The following is a 21854-nucleotide window of genomic DNA, read 5'->3' on the forward strand; positions in this document are numbered from 1 at the left end:
ATCCCATGTCGCTTAGAAGGAAGGCAGCCTGGCCCAGGGCTGCCAATGGGGTCGCTGCATGTGTACAGTGAATTTATAAATCCCAGAAAAGAGACAGAAGACCATAAATGCCCTCAATCCTCCCACCCAGACCTAGCAACTCTATCAGCTTCTGATTGTTTTACGTGTATGTGTGGGTGTGTGCAGTTATTTGGTTTTGCTCTTTCCAAACTTCGGCTACAACACCCACGGTGAGGGTCTCTTCTGCCCATGAACTCCAATCCCATTCACTGCCCTTCCCCAGAGAAAACCTGTATCAATCTATGCTGTGTGCTCTGGCTCTATCAACAAAACTACACACACACACACACATATACATGGTTATATGTTTGACATTTCTCCATGTTGACATCAATTCGAATTCTGTAACGTGGTACATTATATGAAAGAATGGACCATAATGAACTTATCCATTCTTCTACTGATGGCCACTGTGTAGACTGTTTCCATTTTCTGTGTTGTTCAAAACAATGATGTAACAAATATGCTTGTTCATGTCTCCTTGTACAAAATCCATGAGGGCCTCTCTCTGTGTACCCAGAATCAGAAACGCACGATCATTGCACATTGCCTTGCTATACACATTTACAATTTTAAAATATTCTGCCAAACATTTTCCCAAAGCAGCTCTTCCGCTGCACGCTCGCCCCAGCTGTCTGCAGCATCATTCCCCTACCCCGAGCCAAGTGGTTACTCTCATTCTTCGAAATAATGGGTGAGAATTAGCTTTCATCTCTATTGTTTTGCAGTTCCCAAAAAACTACTCAGGTTGAACACTGTTCCATATAATTCCGGTCTCAGTATTTCCTTTCTACTCCTGCCCTTTTCCCAAATATTTCTTCTTACTAATTTAGGGTTTAATTCATTTTGGGTACCAAATCCTTATTTTCATGGAATTTTTGTATTTTATTACAGAAAAATATTACATATATTTTTTATCTTGATTGAGAAAAATTCCACCACCCCTTATGCTACAGATTCTCATAGACTGAATGACTATTTTTCACATGTGGAGCCCTAAACCACCTGGGATTGGTGTTTTCATACAGGATGAGACTCTCTGAGCACCAGGGATCAGATCGCTGCCGGCAGCAGCCCTTATGGGCCTTTCTCTCTCTGGGTTCCAGTGGGGACCCCGGGTTGGGATGGGCTGAGCCAGGAAGTCTCTATACTGCAATATCCCCACTCCTGGCTCTTAAAAATCATCATTTTGTAAATCTTTTTCTTTGGGGATGTTCCTGCGAATCTTTCCTTCCTGCAGATGCTTTTCTGGCTGAGGTACCTCTTCTCTACATCTTTCAGCCGTAATCTGAGGGGATCACACGGTCTTGGTTCTTTTAAATGTAAAAATGCCTTCTCTTCGGCCTTATTCTCAAAAGAGAGTTTTAATCACTAACGAATTTTAGTTTACAATTCTTTCCTCACCGCACTTTCAAAAATTTAAAATGTGTGTTGCCTGTTCACGTCCATTATTGTTGAGGGCAAGATGATGTCACTCGATTGTTGGTGTTTTATAGGGACCTGCACTTTCTCTCTGGGGCTTTTCAGGAATTTCTTCTGCTGCAGCATCGCTGGGATGCAGCTGGGTGTCCTAACCGGACACGTGGTGGACCCTGTGAAGTGAAGACCTCGCATCTGTAAGCACTTCTCCAAACTCCTTCATCAGTTGCCCCTCTGCCTCAACCCACCCCTCCCCCTTCACTAAGGGAGGCACTTGTCACTAGGCAATTGGAGTTTTACTTTCAATGACCATATATTTCACTTGTAGCCTTTTTTTTTTTTTACTTCTTTCTATATCTTAACTACCTTTTCTGTTTCATAGTCTGCTGTTCTTTAGACATGTGTTATTCTTTCATTAGTTTTAGTTTTGTTTAATTAATTTCTCCTACACATTGTCTTATTCTTTCTTGTCTCCTTCTTTCCTCCCTCCTTTTCCCCCTCTCTCTCTGTCTCTGTCTATGTATATATGTACATATATGTGTGTTTGGGGGTGTAATTTCCCTTAAGCCTGACTATAAAATGCATTCTACTTTCTGTGGTCTGTACTTTTTTGGAAGAAACCACTGATTTGTTTCCATTTTTCCCCCTTACCTAATCTAAATCCCCTGCCTCGCATTTGCAGAAACCAAGTTATCACCCTAATGTGTTTCCTCCCATAACCGTCCATTCTCACATCATATAGGAACAAAATGAATAAAAACGTATAGAGGTTTTTTTTTGTTTTGGTTTGGTTTTGTCCATGCCGCACGGCATGCAGGATCTTATTTCTCCTACCAGAGATCAAACCTGTGCCCCGTGCAGTGGAAGCACTAACCACTGGAACACCAGGGAAGTCCCTAGAGGTTTCAGTTTTGTTTTGTGCAATGCCTCTCTTAGGAAAAACAACTTTTCTCTCTCTCATTTTTCTACCTAAAATCACACCATGGAAACTCCACCAAGTAACTCATCTATCACTGTCTTCTCTTTTAATCACTCTATATTAGCTCAGGAATGTATGCACCATATTTCTTTCAGTCTTTCCATTACAGGTGAGCATTCACCATAATTTCTTATTTTCTCTGATTACAAGCAATGCCATAATAATAATAATAATAATAATAATAATAATAATAAACCCACGGCACAGACCTCCACATGCTGGAGTTTTCACTGCATGGTGGTCCCAGGGGTTGAACTGTTGGGTTGAGAGGCACGAAGTTTCAGTTCTAGGCAACCACACTCTCCTATTTACCCTGAAGGCAGTAAGAAGTCTCATTAAGGTACCAGCAATAGATACCACCACTCACTTTTATTTTTACTACTCTTTTATTTATGTATTTGGTTGTGCCAGGCCTTAGTTGCAGCAGGCGGTCTCCTTAGTTGTGGCATGTGAACTCTTGGTTGCAACATGCATGTGGGATCTAGTTCCCTGACCAGGAATCAAACCCAGGCCCCCTGCATTGGGAGTGCAGAGTCTTAACCATTGCGCCACCAGAGAAGTCCTACTACTCAAATCTTGCTATAAATTGATATTGTATTTCTTGATCACTTTATTTTAAAAATACTTTTTTCATGTCCATTTTGGAATGTTCCATTCTCTCGACATCCTTAGGGGCAAATCTCCAATTTGTTGGTTCTGTAGTTTATTTTTCACAGCTTTGTATTTTTTTAGTAGGTTTTAGTATCATTTTTGATAAAAATTCATATTAAAAAGGAGTTTTCTTCTAAAAAAAGCCCAACTTATATCTTGGAGCAGTTTCATGGTCACTTTGCCCTCACACTAGGGAGTTCACCTGTTATTAATCAGTTTTTTGATAGTTTCTTGATTAAGTTTCCCCCATAAAGGTCATTATGAAAAGAAGTTGTTCTAACTTCCTGCCTTAAGGGTGACTCTTACCCAATCATGACTTACTATGCATAATGCATTTTCACCAGTCTACATTGATGGGGGGAAATCTGTTATTTACTCATAGTACTGTCATGGTTTCCCAGCTCTTGTTTTGAAAGGGGAAGCTACTCTGACCTTCTAGATGCACATGGGAGCTGCAGCCTCAGCTCACCTGTGCAGGTGTGAAAATCTCAACCCTTAAGACACGCCCTATCCTTTAGTACTTAAGTAACTGTCACCACTATCATTTACTCATCTTTTACAATTTTTAGTTTTCTATATAGTAGAATATACAAATGTTACAGGTTCATGAATATTTGCACATGTACATACTTGTGAAGCTACCACCCTGGTCATCATATGCAAGGTTTTCTATGTCCCCCAAAAGTTCCCTAATGCCCCTCACTGCTATGGCACTATCCTCTATTCTCTCACCATCCGTTAGTTATCTTGTTCTTGAACTTCAAATAAATAGAATCATAGATTACGTACTCTTTTGTTAAGGCTCCTTTTATTCAGCATACTATTTTTGAGACTCAACCCCTGTCTTGCGTGTAAGAAGTAGTTGATTCCTTTTGATAGCTGAGTGGTTCTCTACTGTGTGAATGTGCGAGTTTTTAACCCATTCTCCTCTTGATGGGCGCTGAGGCTATTTCCAGTTTGGGGCTATTCTGACTAAAGCAGACGCGTACACTTTTATAAACATCTTTTGGTGACACGGGCACTGTTTCTCTTGGGTGTGTATCTAGGAGGAGAACTGTGTGCATGGGGAGGCATGGGGTTAAGTTTGCCACGTCAGGTTAGGGGAGCACCAGCTGCTTTTCTACGGTAATCAAAACAGTACGGTACTGGCACAAAAATGGACACATGGATCAGTGGAACAGAACAGAGAGCCCAGATATAAACCCACACATCTACGGTCAACTAATCTTTGACAAAGGAGGCAAGAATATACAGTAGAGAAAAGACAGTCTCTACAGCAAGTGGTGTTGGGAAAAATGGACAGCTCCATGTAAATCAATGAAATTACAACATTTCCTCACACCATACACAAAAATAAACTCAAAAAACATTAAAAACTTAAACAGGAGACATGACACCATAAAACTCCTAGAAAAGAACATAGGCCAAACATTCTCTAACATAAATCATACCAAAGTTTTCTTAGTCAGTCTCCGAAGGCAATAGAAATAAAAGCAAAAATAAACAAATGGGACCTAGTCAAACTTACAAGCTTTTGCACAGCAAAGGAAACCATAAACAAAATGAAAACACGACCTACCGACTGGGAGAAAATATTTGCAAATGATACAAATGACAAGGTCTTAATCTCCAATAAATACAAACAGCTCATCCAGCTTATCAACAGCAACAAAAAATAACCCAATCAAAATATGTGTCTAAATAGACATTTCTCGAAAGCAGACATACATATGGCCAACAGGCACATGAAAAGATGCTCAAATCACTAATTACTAGAGAAATGCAATCCAAAACTACAATGAAGTACCACATCACACCAGTCAGAATGGCCATCGTCAAAGAGTCTACAAATAAATGCTGGAGAGGGTGTGCAGAAAAGGCAACCCTCCCACATTCTTTGTGGGAATGTAAATTGGTGCAGCCACTACAGAAAACAGTATGGAGGTTCCTCAAAAAGCTAAAATAAAGCTTCCATATGATCCAGCGATCCCACTCCTGGGCATATATCCAGACAAAACTCTAATCCAAAAAGATACATGCACCCCAATGTTCATTGCAGTACTATTTACAATAGCCAAGACATGGAAGCAACCTAAATGTCCATTGACAGATGAATGGATAAAGAAGTGGTATGTATATATACAATGGAATATTACTCAGCCATTAAAAAGAATAAAATGGGGATTCCCTGGTGGCGCAGTGGTTGAGAGTCCGCCTGCTGATGCAGGGGACACGGGTTTGTGCCCCGGTCCGGGAAGATCCCACATGCCGTGGAGCGGCTGCGCACGTGAGCCATGGCCGCTGAGCCTGTGCGTCCGGAGCCTGTGCTCCACAACCGGAGAGGCCACAACAGTGAGAGGCCCGCGTACCGCAAAAAAAAAAAAAAAAAAAAAGAATAAAATGCCATTTGCAGCAACATGGATGGACCTAGAGATTATCTTGCTAAGTGAAGTAAGTCAGACAGAAAGAGAAATATCATATGATAGCACTCATATGTGGAATCTAAAATATGACACAAATGAACCAGAAACAGACTCACAGACACAGAGATCAAACTCGTGGTTGCCAAAGGGGAGGGGACGGGAGGGAAGGAAGGACTGGGAGTTTGCGATTAGCAGATGCAAACTATTATATAGAGAATGGATAAAAACAAGGTCCTACTGTATAGCATAGGGACCTATATTCAATATCCTATGATAAACCATTATGGAAAAGAATATGAAAAAGAATAGATATACATATGTATAACTGAATCACTCTGCTATACAGTAGAAATTAACATAACAATGTAAATCAACTATATTTAAATTTAAAAAATTTTTTTAAAGTAGAGAGAGAGCACTCCAGCCGCTTTACATCCTTGCTATCACTTTCTATCAGCAGGCTTCTTAATTTTAACCATTGTGGGGAAGAACATATCCTTTTTAAAGACTATCTTTGATTTTAACTCCTTTGACCAAAAGATATCAAAATAAGGATTTAAAATTTTGTAAAAGGATCGATATAAAAATCTAAGCTATTTAAAACTTAGAAATAACCACGACACAGAGATTGTAGCACCTAATTTATAGTATCTGAGACCATTCTCTTTTCCTATCTGGAATTTTCCTACCCTAGTGTAGGCCTTAATTTTCAAAATCTTTCACCTATCTGGAATACTTTCTCCCGCCTTCTCTACCTGGACAGGTGAACATAGCCTTTCAGGCCCTTGGTGGCATAAGTCCTCCATCCACTGTGTTATTCACAAATGCTTAATTTACAGCGATTATAACGTGGAATTATGGTCAATGTCGCCTCTTTTCCTAAACTTCTAGATTACACCCACAACTTACTGCAGCGTTTAAGCACCTAGCATTCCATGAATATTCACAGAAAAAATATGAATGAAAGAGTAAAGGATCCCTCACTTGTAGGGTTTTCCAAAATTCCTTGTCATCCAGAAAGATAAACAACTGACATTTTCCTAATTTGTAGCTTATTCTTCTGGAAATTATATTCCTGAAAACCCTACATAAATTCGAGACAAGAAAACTTCCTTCCATATAACGCCTTTCTCTACCTCCCTACATGAGATTATTTAAATGATGCATGTGAACGCTTAGAAAAACTGCTCATAGGTGTATGGTCATCCACGTATGGCAACGTGTGTAGGCATTTTCTCTACTAGGTGATTCTGATGTTTTATAAAATATAAACATAATCTACTTATAAACACAAGTAGACATAGTGGCCCTGAATTAGAGGCACGTCATCTCACAAACACTAATAAAGTATTGTCATCAGCTGATTTGTGATCAAGGAAATAAACCACCAACGGATATTTTGAAATGTATACAAAATCAATTTGGCAAAAGAGGATCAAACCTGGTGTTCGCTTTAAAACAGAGGGTACATGTCTCCTACTAATTAAACCTAATCGTTCCCTAAGCTCTAGAGAATCCAAGAACGTTACCTCAGAAGATAAGGACACAGTGATTGTAAGGGAAATGGATTATTACCTGAGTCCTTCTCCCCTTTGATGGAATTTTCCTGAAATAAAATCCATGCTGGTGTAGGCAGTAGGCACGTGAATCCACTTGGGCAGGTCTTCTGATCTTCCTGCTTCTGTACACGGGGCTTGGGAGCATCCCCATGGCCTCAAGTTCATGGTTGATTGATAGGTGTACCTTAGGACCAGTCTCCTATGCCCTCAGCCCAGAGCTCAGAGGAGCCAGAGCTCAGAGAAGCGAGTGCCTCAGGCTATCTGTCCCTCGGGCACAGCCCAGGCCTCTGTGAGCCTTTAGCTGTCCATCCATTCATTTATTTTTTTTAAATTTAGTTTATTGAAGTAGAGTTGATTTTCAATGTTGTGTTACTTTCTACTGTACAGCAAAGTGATTCAGTTATACATATATGTATGTTCTTTTTCATATTCTTTTCCATGATGGTTTATCACAGAATATTGAATAGAGTTCCCCATGCTTTACATTCATTTATTTTTAACAAACGAGTAGTAAGTGTCAGTGCGTGGGGCGTGTTTTATTTAGTGTGGTGCATCTTTTCCTGACACTTTTCTTAAACCAGGCTGTGCTCCCCCAACCCCTCCTGTCTGTGCTGAGCAGCAAATTTTGACACAAAAAAAGTAAATGAGAACTCAGCCTGTCTCATTTTCTCCTAATTCTTCCTTCCCAGAGATCTCCAGGAGTGAAAATTCTTTAAATATGTATTTCAGTGATATCTTGGTCAATATCATTTCCCTGTGGAATTGTTAAAGGATGTGGGACAAATAAGGCTCAATCTCTTCACAGGAAGTTGCTAAAATGAAAAAGCTTTCTTCCCACGCTCTTCTGTATCCATTGGACCCTAGAGAGATGCTCCAGGATATTTGCGGGACCACTGAGCATTGCCATTTAAATTTCATGAGCTATCTGTCTCCCCTGTGTTATAAGGATAATGACGTCTCCGTTCTGGATGATCCTTGCTCTGGGCTAAAGGCTCACTCGGGGTCTCTTACCAAGAGGAGGATTTCTGGATTTCTCTGTCCTCAGGGGGAAGGGGCTATGCCTCCCTGGCCCCTGTCCACTGGAACCACCCAAGGCTTGTTCCTGCCTCAGGATGTCCAAGTTGAAAGGAAGCAAATGCAGATCCAATCCAGCAACAGAGGCGCCAGCAGGTCCTAAAGCAGAGCTGCACTTGGCACAGAACCCCAGCTGCCAAGGTGGTGTTTACGACCAGCCCGTGAAGTAGCCACTCATATTTTATCCCCTCCTGCTAACGAATGAGGAAATACTAGCACCCCTGACATTGGCAGTGACTCGGAGAAAAAATGTACCTCTTCCTCCTTGGTCCCCCTGACAGGAAAGAGGTGAGCCAAAGAAGGAACTATTTGGCTTACAAGAAGAATTTAGAGCAAAAATGGGGAAGCCAGAACCTCTGGACTTGAAAAATAAAAGTTTCACGTGTCTGATATGCCCAACTGGTAGAAAAGTCTTAAAGGAAGAAATGGCCTTGGAAAAAAAAAAAAATCAAGGAATGACCGTAAGGTCTTTTATGAAGACCTAAGAAGGACTTCAGGCAGTGCCTCGTAGGGTCTCTGCTGGACAGAAGGCACTGACGGTCACAAGGACATTGTGTCCCAGCACACAATGAGATGCTGCCCACAGTAGGGGATTCCTGGGCACTGAGACCAGTGTGGTCCTGGATGAGAATTGGGAGGAGCTGGGAGGAGCTTGTTGCTTGAGTGTTGGAGGAGGGTGAGTCACTGGTGCTGAGGCTGGACGGGGCTGGACCACTGCCGGGACTGCCTGCTCTGCCAACGTCTCTCCGGACCGCATCTCTGCAGGGTCTCCACCAACCTGGTTCTCAGCTCACCCTGTGCCTTGCTTTGGACAATGAGACAGTAGGAAGTGACGCACAGGCAGGTTGAAGGCTGTCTTCTCCTGCTGCTTTGCAGAGCCCGGAGCCCCTCATGTGAAGAAGCCTGGGCTACCTGCCTCCCCGATGGGGAGGGGCCAACATTCTTTTGTTTTGGCCACACCACGGGGCTTGCGTGATGTGGGATCTTAGTTTTGAGACCAGGGATTGAACCCGGACCCTCCGCAGTGAAAGCACAGAATCCTAACCACTGGACCACCAGGGAATTCCCGAGAGACCACCATTCTTAGAGGTCCTGTTTTTTGTTTTAAACAATTGTTAAAGGTACATGCTTTCGGTCATGTTTTCTAACTGAAACTTCTTTGTGTGTAGAAATATAATTGATGTTGTACACTGATTTTGTAAGAATATGAAGTTCAGGAAGAGGGGACTATTTTTACTGTGGACCATGAGGTAAGGAGAGACCTTTAAGAACACGCAGAGAGAAGCCCCACTGCCATCATGAGCTACATGCCAGTCATGAGCTACAGAAAAGAAGTCTTACCTGAGCCACTGAACTTGGTGGTGGTCGGTTACGCAGCAAAAGCCAATTGCTCAGTACTCAAGTTATTCCCATTTTTCAGCTGAGAAAACTGTGGGCTGAAAATTTTAAGTAACTTATCAAAGATTACAGAATGGATGGGAGAGAATCCATGATTTGATCCAAGGTAACCTGATTTCAGAGTCCAGCTCATGAATCACCACCCATGGTCCCCTCTTCCTGAACTCCACAGTCTTACAAAATCCATTACATTTCTACACACAAAAGATATTCAGGTAGAAAACACCACATAAAACATGTCCCACTTACAATAGTTTAAAACAAAAAATAAGACCTTTAAGAATAAATAGAGAGTGGTGTCAGCAAGATGGCAGACCGGGCAGCTCCACACTCCATTCCTCCACAGAAACATTGGAAAACAAGCAGGAACCGTCAAAACCAATTTTGCTGGAACTGTGGACAACTTTCAAAGGTTTACAGCAACCAATGAATACTGAAGCCAGAAAGAGGCAACGTACAAATGGAAGAAAAGCCCTGTGGTGTTTTAACTTGCCCTCCCCACCTCAGCTGCAGTGTGGGAGACTGCAGCTCAGCTTCCCTGGGTGGGACCTCAGCCCCTGGTTCCCGGGGCAGCAGAGCTGACTGTATTTGCACGTTACTGTGTGTGTCTGTTTGAAGTTGCCTGGGCCTACCTGAAGGAGACACACAAGGTCTCTGCTTCTGCTAGCTCAGAACCAACGAGGGCAGAAAAGCAGCAGACACCATAAAGGACAATCAACCTGCAGCCACTGGGGTCAACAGATGACCCCTTTGCTGCATCAAAACATGACAGGCAACAGGCCACCTAGATCAAGGGAGTAGGAACCTGGGAAGAGTTTATGTGGCATGTTAAGGTAATCAAAAGTGCGCATGCTCAAGGGGGTTCTAGAAACCCACACACATGCCCAGGGCAAGATACATGCTCAGAAAATTCCTGAAAGGGCCCTAAGCTTTCATTGCAGGCTCACCACTATGCTCAGCAGAAGCCCAGCTATGGACTGAAGTAGGGCCCCAGCACAGACTGAGCCAGTCTGCAGAGACTGAGTTTTTTTTTTTTTCCCATCTCTGTTCTCAGATAACATAGAAAATCCTGAAGAATCCACAAGAACGCTACTAGAGCTAATAATTGAACTCAGCAAAGTTGCAAGTTACGAGATCAACACAAAATTCAGTTGTATGTCTAAACACCAGCAAACAATCTGAACAAGAAAAAAATGTAAGTTAGCAATTCCATTTATCTAAAAGGATAAAATATCTAGGAATAAATTTAACCAAGGATATGAAAAACTTGTTCACTGAAAACTATAAAACATTGCTGAAAGAAATTCAAGAGGATACAAATCAATAGAGAAAAATCCCATGTTCATGGCTTAGAAGACTTAATATTGCTAAGATGGCAACATTCTCCAAAAGAACCTACAACCTACAGATTCAACACAATCTCTATGAAAATTCCAACAGCTTTAAAAAAAAAAAAAGAAATAGAGAGACAAACCTTAAATTCCTATGGAATTGCAAGGGGCCCCAGCTAGCCTAAATAATCTTCAAAAAAAAGAAAAAGTCAGAAACACACACTTCCCAATTTCAGAACTTAATACAAAGCTATAGTAGTCAAAACAGTGTGGACTACAAAATACAATGGAACAGAATTGAGAATCCAAAAATAAACCCATGGACTTCCCTGGTGGCACAGTGGTTAAGTATCTGCCTGCCAATGCAGGGGACATGGGTTTGAGCCCTGGTCCAAGAAGATCCCACATGCCGTGAAGCAACAAAGCCAGTGCACCACAACTACTGAGCCTGTGCTCTAGAGCCCGCAAGCCACAACTGCTGAGCCCATGTGCCACAACTACTGAAGCCTGCGCAACTAGAGTCCATGCTCCACAACAAGAGAAGCCACCACAATGAGAAGCCTGCACACTGCAACAAAGAGTAGCACCCACTTGCCACAACTAGAGAAAGCCTGTATGCAGCAATGAAAACCCAATGCAGCCAAAAAAAACAAAAACAAAAATAGACCCAGACATCTATGGCTAATTGATTTTTTTTTTTTTTTTTTTTTTTTTGCCGTACGCAGGCCTCTCACTGTTGTGGCCTCTCCCGTTGTGGAGCACAGGCTCCGGATGCGCAGGCTCAGTGGCCATGGCTCACGGGCCTAGCCGCTCCGTGGCATAGGGGATCTTCCCGGACCGAGGCACGAACCCGTGTCCCCTGCATCGGCAGGCGGACTCTCAACCACTGCGCCACCAGGGAAGCCCAGGCTGACTGATTTTTGACAAGGATGTCAAATCCATTCAATAGCAAAGAATAGTCTCTTCAACAAATGGCATTGGAACAAGTAGACAACCACATGCAAAAGAATGAAGTTGGACCCTTACCTCCCACAGTATACATAAATTTGTCAGTGGACTCTTAGATATAACACAAAAACATGAGCAACGGAAGAAAGAACAAGAGAAGCTGGATTTCGTCAAAATTAAAAACTTTTGTGCATCAAAGGACATTTTATCAAGACAGCGAAAAGACAACTCACAGAATGGGAGAAAATATTTGCAAATCGTCTATCAGATAATGGCTTAATATCCAGACTCTATATTACTCTATAATTCAACTACAAAAGACAAACAACCTAATTTTTAAAAATGGGCAAAGGACTTGAATAACTTCATTGTTACTTAGTTACTTGTTTATTAATCTCCCATCTCCTTTCCGCCTTTCCCATACTGGTAAATACCCTTCTCTGAATATAAGATCCAGGAGAGCAGCGAACTCATCTGCATCCTTTATCCATCTGTCCCCTGTGTCTAGAGTGGGAGGCTTGCAATAAATATTTGTTGAATGAACTGCATGAATGAGTGAATAAACTCTCCTTTTGTTCCTAAAAAGAACAACAACAACAACAACAAAAACTGCAAGTCAAAAAAACTGCAAGTCACAGTATGCGGGCCAGATAGCGTTACTGCTGGGCCGGGGCGGGCTGGTGGGAGATGTCTGTTCATAATCAGTTTGTCTCTCACCAAAGAAATCAAGACCATGGACAGCAGCCGTGCCAGGCGGGGATCGACCTGAGATGACAGGGGTGCTCCCCCCCCACCCCAGCGGCCTCGGGAGGAAGATCTAGAAGGTTCTGAGAAGGGGCGTTTGTGGGCACAGAAGGGGCACCAGCCCCAAAAGGCAGCCTTATGCATCTGCACACATCGGAGGCCAGGTTAAACCTCAGGGCTTAGTTCCTCCACTGACTTGAGAAAACCATCAGCCTCCTCTTGCCGCAGGTCCGGCACTCTCACCAGATCCCTGGGCACCAGCCGGGAGCCGGCCTGCCCGGAGGCCAAGGACTGAGCTGGCCCCAGGGGACTAGTTTTGGCTGACTCACTGCTCACCATCTGCTACCACAAGGCCCCCAGAAATGGTTTGGGAGAACTGCCCTGTTCTCCTCCAGCTCCGAGCATGAATCCTGTCCTGATGTAAAGGAACAGGATCTCCCCAAAGCCCACAGGCCCCCTTCTCTCCCCTCACACCGTCCTGACTGGCCTTCCATCCTCACCTCCCCCCCTGGACTCCCATCCTTTTTCACTCCTGGACCAGTCAAGCCGGCATCCTCCCTCGGAACCCATCCTGGGAAAGGTGAACTCTCGTTCAGAAACACTGGCCGGGTCCCTGTCAAGTCAATGTACCCAACCACTGGCGATGCAGCATCTAATTAATCTAAGCTGTCAGGGGTGATGAGAAGGATCCTGAAATATCACTAAGAAAGAAACTGGACTGTCAGGAAACTGTGACCCAAGGTCTTCTTCAACCACCGACTGTGAAACGTCCCAATTTCAAAGACAATAACATGCAAAAGAGAAAGCGGTGTCTTTTAGGGACCATGAGGGATGCTCATTGCTCTAGTAAGAACTTGATGTGAGCAAGCTCTTCACAACACAATCTCACAGCTTTACTGAGGTATACAGACATTTCTATTTCAAAATGCAGAAGCTGAGAATTCCTCCTCTCTCCCAAACAGACACGACACGGTACCTGGCCTCGCATCTCTTAGGAAAATAACTAATACTTCCTCCCTCGACCCTGGGCCAGGCAGTCACTAGTGCCACTCGCTGGACAAATAACTTAACCTTTCTGAGCTTCAGCTTTCTCATCTGCACTCAGACGTGTGGACGTGTGGACGACAACAGTGTGGACGACAGTGTGGACAGTGTGGACGACAACAGCTCTCTCACTCAGTGCTGTGACAAATGTGACCTACTTAGAGCAGTTAGCACAATGCTTGTCGCATGTTAGAAATATAAGTGGTAAGCAGAAAAAAATAAATGTACATAAAAGCCCTGTAGAGGGACTTCCCCGGCAGTTCAGTGGTTAAGACTCCACACTTCCACTGCAGGGGGTGCAGGTTCGATCCCGGGTCAGGGAAGTAAGATCCTGCATGCTGCACACGTGGCAACCCCCGTCCCCCAGAAAAACATCCCCCCAAACCCTGCATATAAATTCTCTCATTTAGCCTCCTCACAGGGTTCCGGTGCTACCGTGATCAGGAAATGTTAGCACCTGGTTTACCCACTGCATCCTTGCAACCGCGGACACCGGAGGGATGACTGAGTTCTGGTGCCGCAATGTTCTCCCAACAGGCAGAGCGCAGACCAGCCCCGGGCAACTACCCAGGCCAACCAAGGTCGGTTCAAGCGCATCCCAACGGGCCCTGGGGAGGACGAGGTGGGCGTCCCCACGCGGGTGCTGGCGACTAGCTGCCCACCCAGCCATCACCTCCTGGCGGGAGGTGTGCTCCGCCGCCTCGCCCCCCGGCAGAGGGGTCCCGCCTCCCTGGGCTTGCTCCCTGATTCTGCAGGGATCCAGGGCACAAGCACGGCCTTCCAGGTGACTGTCCCCACTCAGAGACGCCACGCCTGCCCCTCCGCCTTGTAACCCCGTGGAGGCTGCAGCGCCGTTTGGGCCACGCTGCGTTCCTGTGGCTTTTTCTTCTGTCCTTTGTTACTGCTGTTGTTTTCAGTGTGGGGAGGAAGTGGAAAGGGTGTTGGATCAGAAGAGATGTGTAGTAATATGGGATTTTATGGAAGCCGAATGACGCCCCAGCGCCCACCTTCTTCATCACTGTCTCGGGAGTCACCGGCGGGTCACCCTTAGCAGGCTGTTGTCTGCGCTTGTAGTTCAAGGATTCCGCCACCAGATGGCGACGCCGTCCAGGTCGCCCCCAAACACGCGTTCCATTTGGGGGTTTGCCGGACATTGGAGGGTCCTTTAGGGCAAGTGGGATACAAGCCCAGGTCCCCAAGGCCTGTGCCGGCCCAGGCTCTGGAGGAAGTTAATTAAGACAGAGACACCCCCGCACTCTAGACGTAGGTCTAGAGGAACGAGGCCCAAACCCGCAGTGACTTCAGGTGACCAGGCTCTTCGCCCTCAAACACCCGCATCATCTCCAAAATTAGATGAAAAGCAAAACGCCACAGAAACAGGAACAACCACTAAATACCGTTCTCCCTGGGGATGGACTTGAGCCCTTCCGCCCCCAAGTTTAAAATAAAAACAAAGGTTTGGTTTAACATGGAATGAAATCATCTCCCTGACGTGCTGGGCAGAGCCAAGCCCTTCAAGTCCATCAGCAGCACGTGACCCACAGCCACTGGGTACCGGAGGTCCGCAGCGGGGGCGACCTGAGATGGCCAACCCGTCCCGGGACCCGTCCGGGTCCTACAGAGCACACCCAGGTGGGGATCCCTGGACCAGGGATGCAGGGGCGGTGCCGGGATAGGGGAGCCTGCGGGGAGTGGGGAGGGCCCGAGGGGGGCGCGGCCTCCGGTGACTCTCAAGGGCGGGTCCCGGTCGTGGATGGGAGGCTAGTTGGTGCCAGCCGCATCCCCAGGACGCTTGCAGGTCTGATGAGTACGTAAGATGCACAACTGCAGGCCCGGTGCCGCTTTCCAGCCCCTCCAGCCCCCACGTGTGAGGCAGGGCATCCAGCACCAAACGGACGCCTGTGGGATTTCTCCCCAGGGGCTGGTCCAGGCTGGTACCCGGGTCCCGGAAGAGGCCCATAGGAGGGACCGGCTCCACCCGCCTGTCTATCTCCTGTGTTCTGAGGTTTGACCCTGGCGGGCAGCCCCTCCCAGGCTTGGCTAATTCCTAAACATAGTAAACAACTCCCCTGAGAGTGCTCTCCATATATAAACTAACCCATCCAGAGATCACCCCGCTACCCCCATCTCCTCTGTGGGGCCACTGTCCCCCTGCCCTAATCCCCCCGGCGCCAGGTTCCAGACAACTAGGGGCAGCCCTGTGCCCCCAGCCCTGAAATGACTCAGAGTGCCAGTCCCACGCCTGTTCCTCCCCAGGGAGCCGGAATCAAGCCTGTTGCCCACAGCTCCTCATTCCTCGGCCCCCTGACTGACCCTGGTGCCTCCGCCCATGGCGTGAGTGCCCCCCTCCTGGGAATGATGTTTCAAGCTCTCTTGTGAACGGCAGTCGTCTGCTGATCTGTTGGCCTCATCATTACTAATAATCATGAAACCGGCATTGTGAAGCGTGTGCTCTTCACGCAGGTCACAGGGAGAGCACAGGGCCGGCGTTCACGGACCACCGCCCAGGTCTGTGCTCAGACGTGCACTCACCGTGTGAGCCTCACGACAACACAGGTAACATCATGATGCCGAGTTCAGTAGGAAAAACCGAGGCTGACAGATAATACACAGCCTGTCAGAGCTCACATAGCTGATAACTAATCAGAAATGGAACTTAGAGCCTCATCAGTCATTAGGTTAGAAAATGCTCTAACTTTTAGTTTCTTAATATTGTGTCCCACAGAAGATTCTTATCCCCTGGCAGTGACCCTTCTAAAATTCATCTATTCTTATAGAAAGGCCATCTCTACGGCTTGTTGTTCTTTTGAAACACTTGGCAAATAATAAGCCAACATTTTCAAAGACATCCAAGATTTGTAACACAGACCTTCTGCTCCCTGCAAGCTAGAGAGTTAAATTCTGCGTGTAGGAAATTCACAGCCTCACGCTGAATTATTCACATATGCAATCTGTCAAAATGCTAATTATTCCTTCGGAGAAAAACAATCAGATATTTGTTTCATAATATTTTTACCTCATCCAGGCAAAACTGCCAAGGTGTCAGCGTGATTAAGAAACCTACTTTTCTGCCTGTCAAATGCTGCTTGGGAAATTTACATATGCATCCATACACAAGATGGGGAAATGTGCACCTTCCTATGCTGTGAAATTATGAGTTAATTCGACAGAGATGCAGTGGGGGGGACTTCTGGTCAGCACCTCTGGGCACCCTGGATACAAGACAAAAGTCTGTCTGGAGCTCACAGCTCAGTGCAGGAAGTAAGTCAGTAATAGTAACACAGCGTGATTAGGGTCCAAGGATCGAGCCGTCTGTCCCAGACTCCCAGGCTTTCTAGGAGACAGTGCTTCATCTGCATTCGGCAGGGCCACGGCCACATGAGGAAGGCAGGGAGAGGCACTCCAAGCCCAGGGAAGGGCAGGTGCAAAGACAGAGGTGAGGGAGAACCCAGCTGTTCTGCAGGCGTCAGAATGCCCCCTGGGGAACAACAAGGTGGAGGCCAGAGCACAGAAGGGCTTGAGCGAGAAGCCCCCACGTGAGACCATCCATCCGAGATTTCCCAGCATCAGGAAGGGCAAGCACTGGGCAGGGATGCGGTCAGGTCTCATCTTAGGTGATGGCTCAGCAGTCCTGTGGCTGGTGAATGGCAAAAGGAGATGGAGGACAAAGTGATAAGGGCCTGACAGGTGGAGAAGAAAGGAGAGAGCAGAGACATGGAGGAGACAGAAAAGGCGAGGCGTGGGACTAACTGGACGAAGGGGAAAGTCCATGAAGATTTCTGGGTTTGGGCCAGAGGAAGAGATGCCTCCTGGGGCTCAGAGTGGAGGGTGCAGGGCGCCCTGGCACTCAGGCTGGGAGTGCAAGGCGTCTCTACATCACTGTGGATGATGAAGTAAGGGCCCTCTGAGGGCGGTCATTCTAACCTCTCCACCTTTCAAGCAATTTAGAACCCTGCAGTGTTACATCTGGGAAGTCTTGCTAAATTACTAGGGCGCCAGGTAAGAAGCCCATGGGCATGGTGGGCTTTGCTCCAGTGGAGTCAGCTGACTCCAGATGTGCTTCTAAAGCCTTCCTGTAAATTGTTCCCTGGGCCACCTCTCTTCCACGTTACTCAATCAGTTGTACGCCCATTAAGGAATATAAATCTATACTTGTTAATAGGCCATGAAATAGCAGCAAATACAAGTCCCTGAATGGAGAGAGAGGGTGGAAGAGGGGAGAGAAGTCTGGCCTTGTCAGTTTGGGGTCAAAGAACCTGGAGTCCAGAGGCCACCTCACCTGGCAAGTCCATCCTCTCCCATGTCTGTGCCTTGGTTTCCTCCTTTACAAAAGTTGGTGATGCAGAGCGTGAATTCTAGCCCTCTACCCAGCTTTTAGAGTCTATAATTTCTATGTAGACTTTTACATCTCCATATACCATCAATAACTTCCATAATAAGACTTGTGATTATAACCATCAATACACTAGTAAGATAACAGACCCCTGACATTTAATGGTCTACCTACAAAGGAATGAGGTGTAGAATGGTGAGTGCATACATCTGAGAGAGGTGACCGCTGCATCTGTGTGAAACTGGTCAGATGCTAACGCAACACAGGATCTCTGGGGCCAAGAGGAATTCCCACGAAACACAAGTCAGTCTTCAACAACAGAAATTCCAAACCTCAAGACACCAACTTTCCAAGATACTTTAGAGCCAAATTACAATTCCTGATAAACGGTCTTGACATTTAAACAAAACGAAACCCAAGAGCACCTCCCAGTACAAAAGTGACATCAAAATGACAGGGTCCATTTCCTCCTTTTCTATGGAAGAATTTTGGGGGCCAGAGACGCAGAATCTTGTCACTAGGAGAGGTACAGGGCAGCATCCAGGCAGGAAGGAGAGGGAGATAGTGTGTGCGCGTGTGTGTGTGTGTGTGTGTGTGTGTGTGTGTGTACACATGTACACAATTTCTCTTGGTCATGGATCAATGAAGATATTTCACTCATGAGTCCCTGAAACGAGCCCAGGGTGGATTTGGATCTCCAGGCATCCTTGACACAGTCCTGAAAGACGGACGCACCCCAGGGAGTTTACCTGTCATTGCTCTTCCCCAAAATACTTGAGGTGGCTTCTAAAATAAGCACTGCTTTGTTTGCTAACATCATGTTGCTCCTTAGCGATACCTGAGGATCTAGGCGAGCCCCGGAGCTCACCAGGAGACCGTTCCGGGGACACATCTGCCATGTTTCCAAGACCTTTCCTCCTCTGAGCATTGCACAAGCCTCACCCACCACTCAGGCTCAGGATCCCCTGCTGCTTCTCTGGGGGTCGTGGAAAAAATGATGGCAACCAAAGCAGCTGAAGTGCAAGCATCATGGATAAAAACCTTTCCTGCACTTGTTGAAATAATTCATTGAAGGCTGATCCTTAGATTTTTGGGTTTTTGGTGGTTGGTGGGTTTTTTTTTAGTAAAATAGGAAAACTCTTCTGTGTTAGGGGTTTGTGCTGGGCCACTGCCGACTAAGCTCCTTCATCACAGGCCCCTTTATCTCCTGAATAAGAACTGGCTCCGGAATGGAATCTTCACAAATGTGTGCTTAATCATTGCAAGACCTGTGTCTCTCCTTCACCCGGTGGAGCCTGGGGTCTGATGTTTCTGATCTGCAGCCTGATGGCTTCCTGTGCCCGGAGTTATGAGGCCCTAAGAAACGCAGCTCATCCATAAGAGAGAGAAGTTTAGGCCATAATCTGAATCTGGATTTACCTGACTAGGCATGTTATTGGAATTCCCATATTCGCCACTTCTTATGGTTATAGTAAGAAAATTCAAAGGAAGAGGCAATGGAGAGCCTTATGGGATATCTATTAGTAAGTTGTGGAAGAAGGGGAAACATGACTCTTTTCTGGGAGGTCACACTGGCCTTCATGTTAGCCAAGCTCTAGGGAAACAGTCTTAAGGCTACATGGACAAATTCACACTCAAACATTTTCCTTTATTTCAACATCTCTATGGGAATCACTGACAGTGGATTTGCACAATTTATTACATCATGCCCCATATTTATCCCCCATAACATTAATGACAATTAGATACAAGTGTACAGACTCTTCCTGACAAGAACCTTCTAACACCCACTATTGAAACCAAGCAGGACCCTGTGGGGCTCCTGGGCATGCAACCCTTTCTGTGTCCTCTGTTTCTCATTTGTAGGGAATAGACCATAGCCTCCATGACCGTCCCTGAGTTCCAACGGGCAGGTTCAAACAGTTGCTAATCAGGGAAGGGAGGAGATGCAGAGACAAGGGAGGAGCAGTCAGGAAACAATAGTGCAGCCTGGGGGCAGGGTCCTGGTTCTGCCTCAAGGGACACACATACCAATATCTTTAAGCTCTTCTGCAGAACTAAAACCCCCATAAATGGAAGATGTTAGCATTCTTCATTCCAGAGAAGATCACAGTTTGATAACACCCCCCTTCCCCTTCCCCCCCCTTCCCTTTCCCCCCTTCCCCCCCCCCACCCTAGAATCTCAACAGGATATCTCCTGAGTCCAGACTAAAGGAATGCAGGCCCTGCACACACTCTGGTCCTTATCACAGCCCCGCTCTTGAACCATTGCTATAAAGCTCCTCACCAAATCCCCTCGGGCTGGGACACACAGTTTGTGAGGCATTAGACCACTGTGTCCCCTTTTGCCTGGCAAAGCAATAAAGGCATTCTTTTCTAATTCACCCAAAACTGTCTTTGAGATTTGATTTGGCATCAGTGCACCGAGGCCGAGTTTTAGGCATCAGTACCACGTGATTACAGGGTGATCTATTTCAGGAAGGATCCTACAAATAAGATTCACTGTCACTGGGGGACAGGATCACTGGGTGGCCCTCCCCAGCATTAATATCCTAATCCCTATTTTGTTCTCACATGATCTCTAAGTTTTTAGAGTTTTTAGGGTTTTCCTTATTGTGTTTATAGTTTAAATGGTCACACCTAGCAGGCATGCACTTAAAAATACAGTTATAGCAAATTTATTTTATTTTTTATTCTAAGTGAGTTAAAGTGGATGGGTCATATATTTTTAGATTTCTTTTTATTTTCTGAATGATCTATTCTCATATAAACTATGATGTTGCAACATTTTTTTTGCTCATGCCTGTTACACTAAAATTTAGCATATATTTACCGAGTATGAATATAATACTAACAACATCACTTAAAAGAGTTTAAAGGTTCTCCTCATGAGAGTTGCACATTTTCTATGAAGCACGTGAAATAAAAGTCATGTTTTATGGCAAGACAAGAAAAATTTAAACATAAAAATTTTTTCTGTCCTTTGACCTCCTCTCTACCCCCACCTTGCATTGTGTACCTGCATTATGTGTGGACCAAATCTCCCCCATCGGCAGAAATACCTGCTCAACCATAAAGATCAACATTCTCCCAGCATCAGTGAGACAACTCCTTCTTGATAAGATAACATTCCTTCCTGATAAGGGGTCACGTGACCTTTAGACCTGGATTGTGTAAACTGACAATAATACGTCATTTAACGAATAGCCCTCTGTCTTAAGAAAACTCATATAATTGTGCCTTGCCTTCTAATGGGCAGAACAGTTCTCGGAGCTTTCTGAGATGTTGTTCCCAGGTTATAATCCTAAAATTTGGCTTGAATACAGTTTTCCATGTCTTAGGTTGACTGATTAATTTTTTTTGTTAACAAGCAGAATGTTTAATTTGTTTGGTCATCACTGAGGAAGGTGAGAAAAGAGCCCTCACAGACAGGCTCTCCACACTCAGAACCTTCGAGAAGCGAACACTGATTTCTCACAAAAACAGGCTATATGAAATATGTCTCCATAAACGGACACATCTTCAGACTTGTGGGCAAGGACATCATATAGGATGAAGGATTCAAAGAAAAGCAGGCCTTTCTCAAACGGTCTCTACCACAGCCCCAGCTGCATCCCACAACCCATCTCTCCTACTAGAAGGTCTGAGGGAAAGAGCTCCACATCCAAACCATTTCTGGAAGTTCGTGACCCGTTCTAAGATCTGCAATCACACTGCCACACTAGAGCTTGGGTGTGAGCTTCCAAGGAAAAGACACCCTGCCGCTGTGTTCAAGGGAGGACTTTACATCCACATTTACACAGAGAACCCTTCCTGAAATTCACCAACGTGTTTAATTTCTTCTCCCCACTCTGAAATCTTTTATTTTTGCTCTCCTACAGTACTTTGAGC

General features: G+C 45.4%; 1 protein-coding gene across 1 annotated transcript in view; it reads right to left on the reverse strand.

Annotated features, from left to right (window-relative positions):
- VWC2 (von Willebrand factor C domain containing 2) overlaps positions 1 to 21854 on the reverse strand; it is a 114744-nt gene that overhangs the window by 33981 nt on the left and 58909 nt on the right. The gene's annotated exons all lie outside the window — the stretch shown is intronic.

This window comes from Lagenorhynchus albirostris, chromosome 8, assembly GCF_949774975.1.
Source record: "Lagenorhynchus albirostris chromosome 8, mLagAlb1.1, whole genome shotgun sequence".
NCBI classification, from domain to species: Eukaryota; Metazoa; Chordata; class Mammalia; order Artiodactyla; family Delphinidae; genus Lagenorhynchus; species Lagenorhynchus albirostris.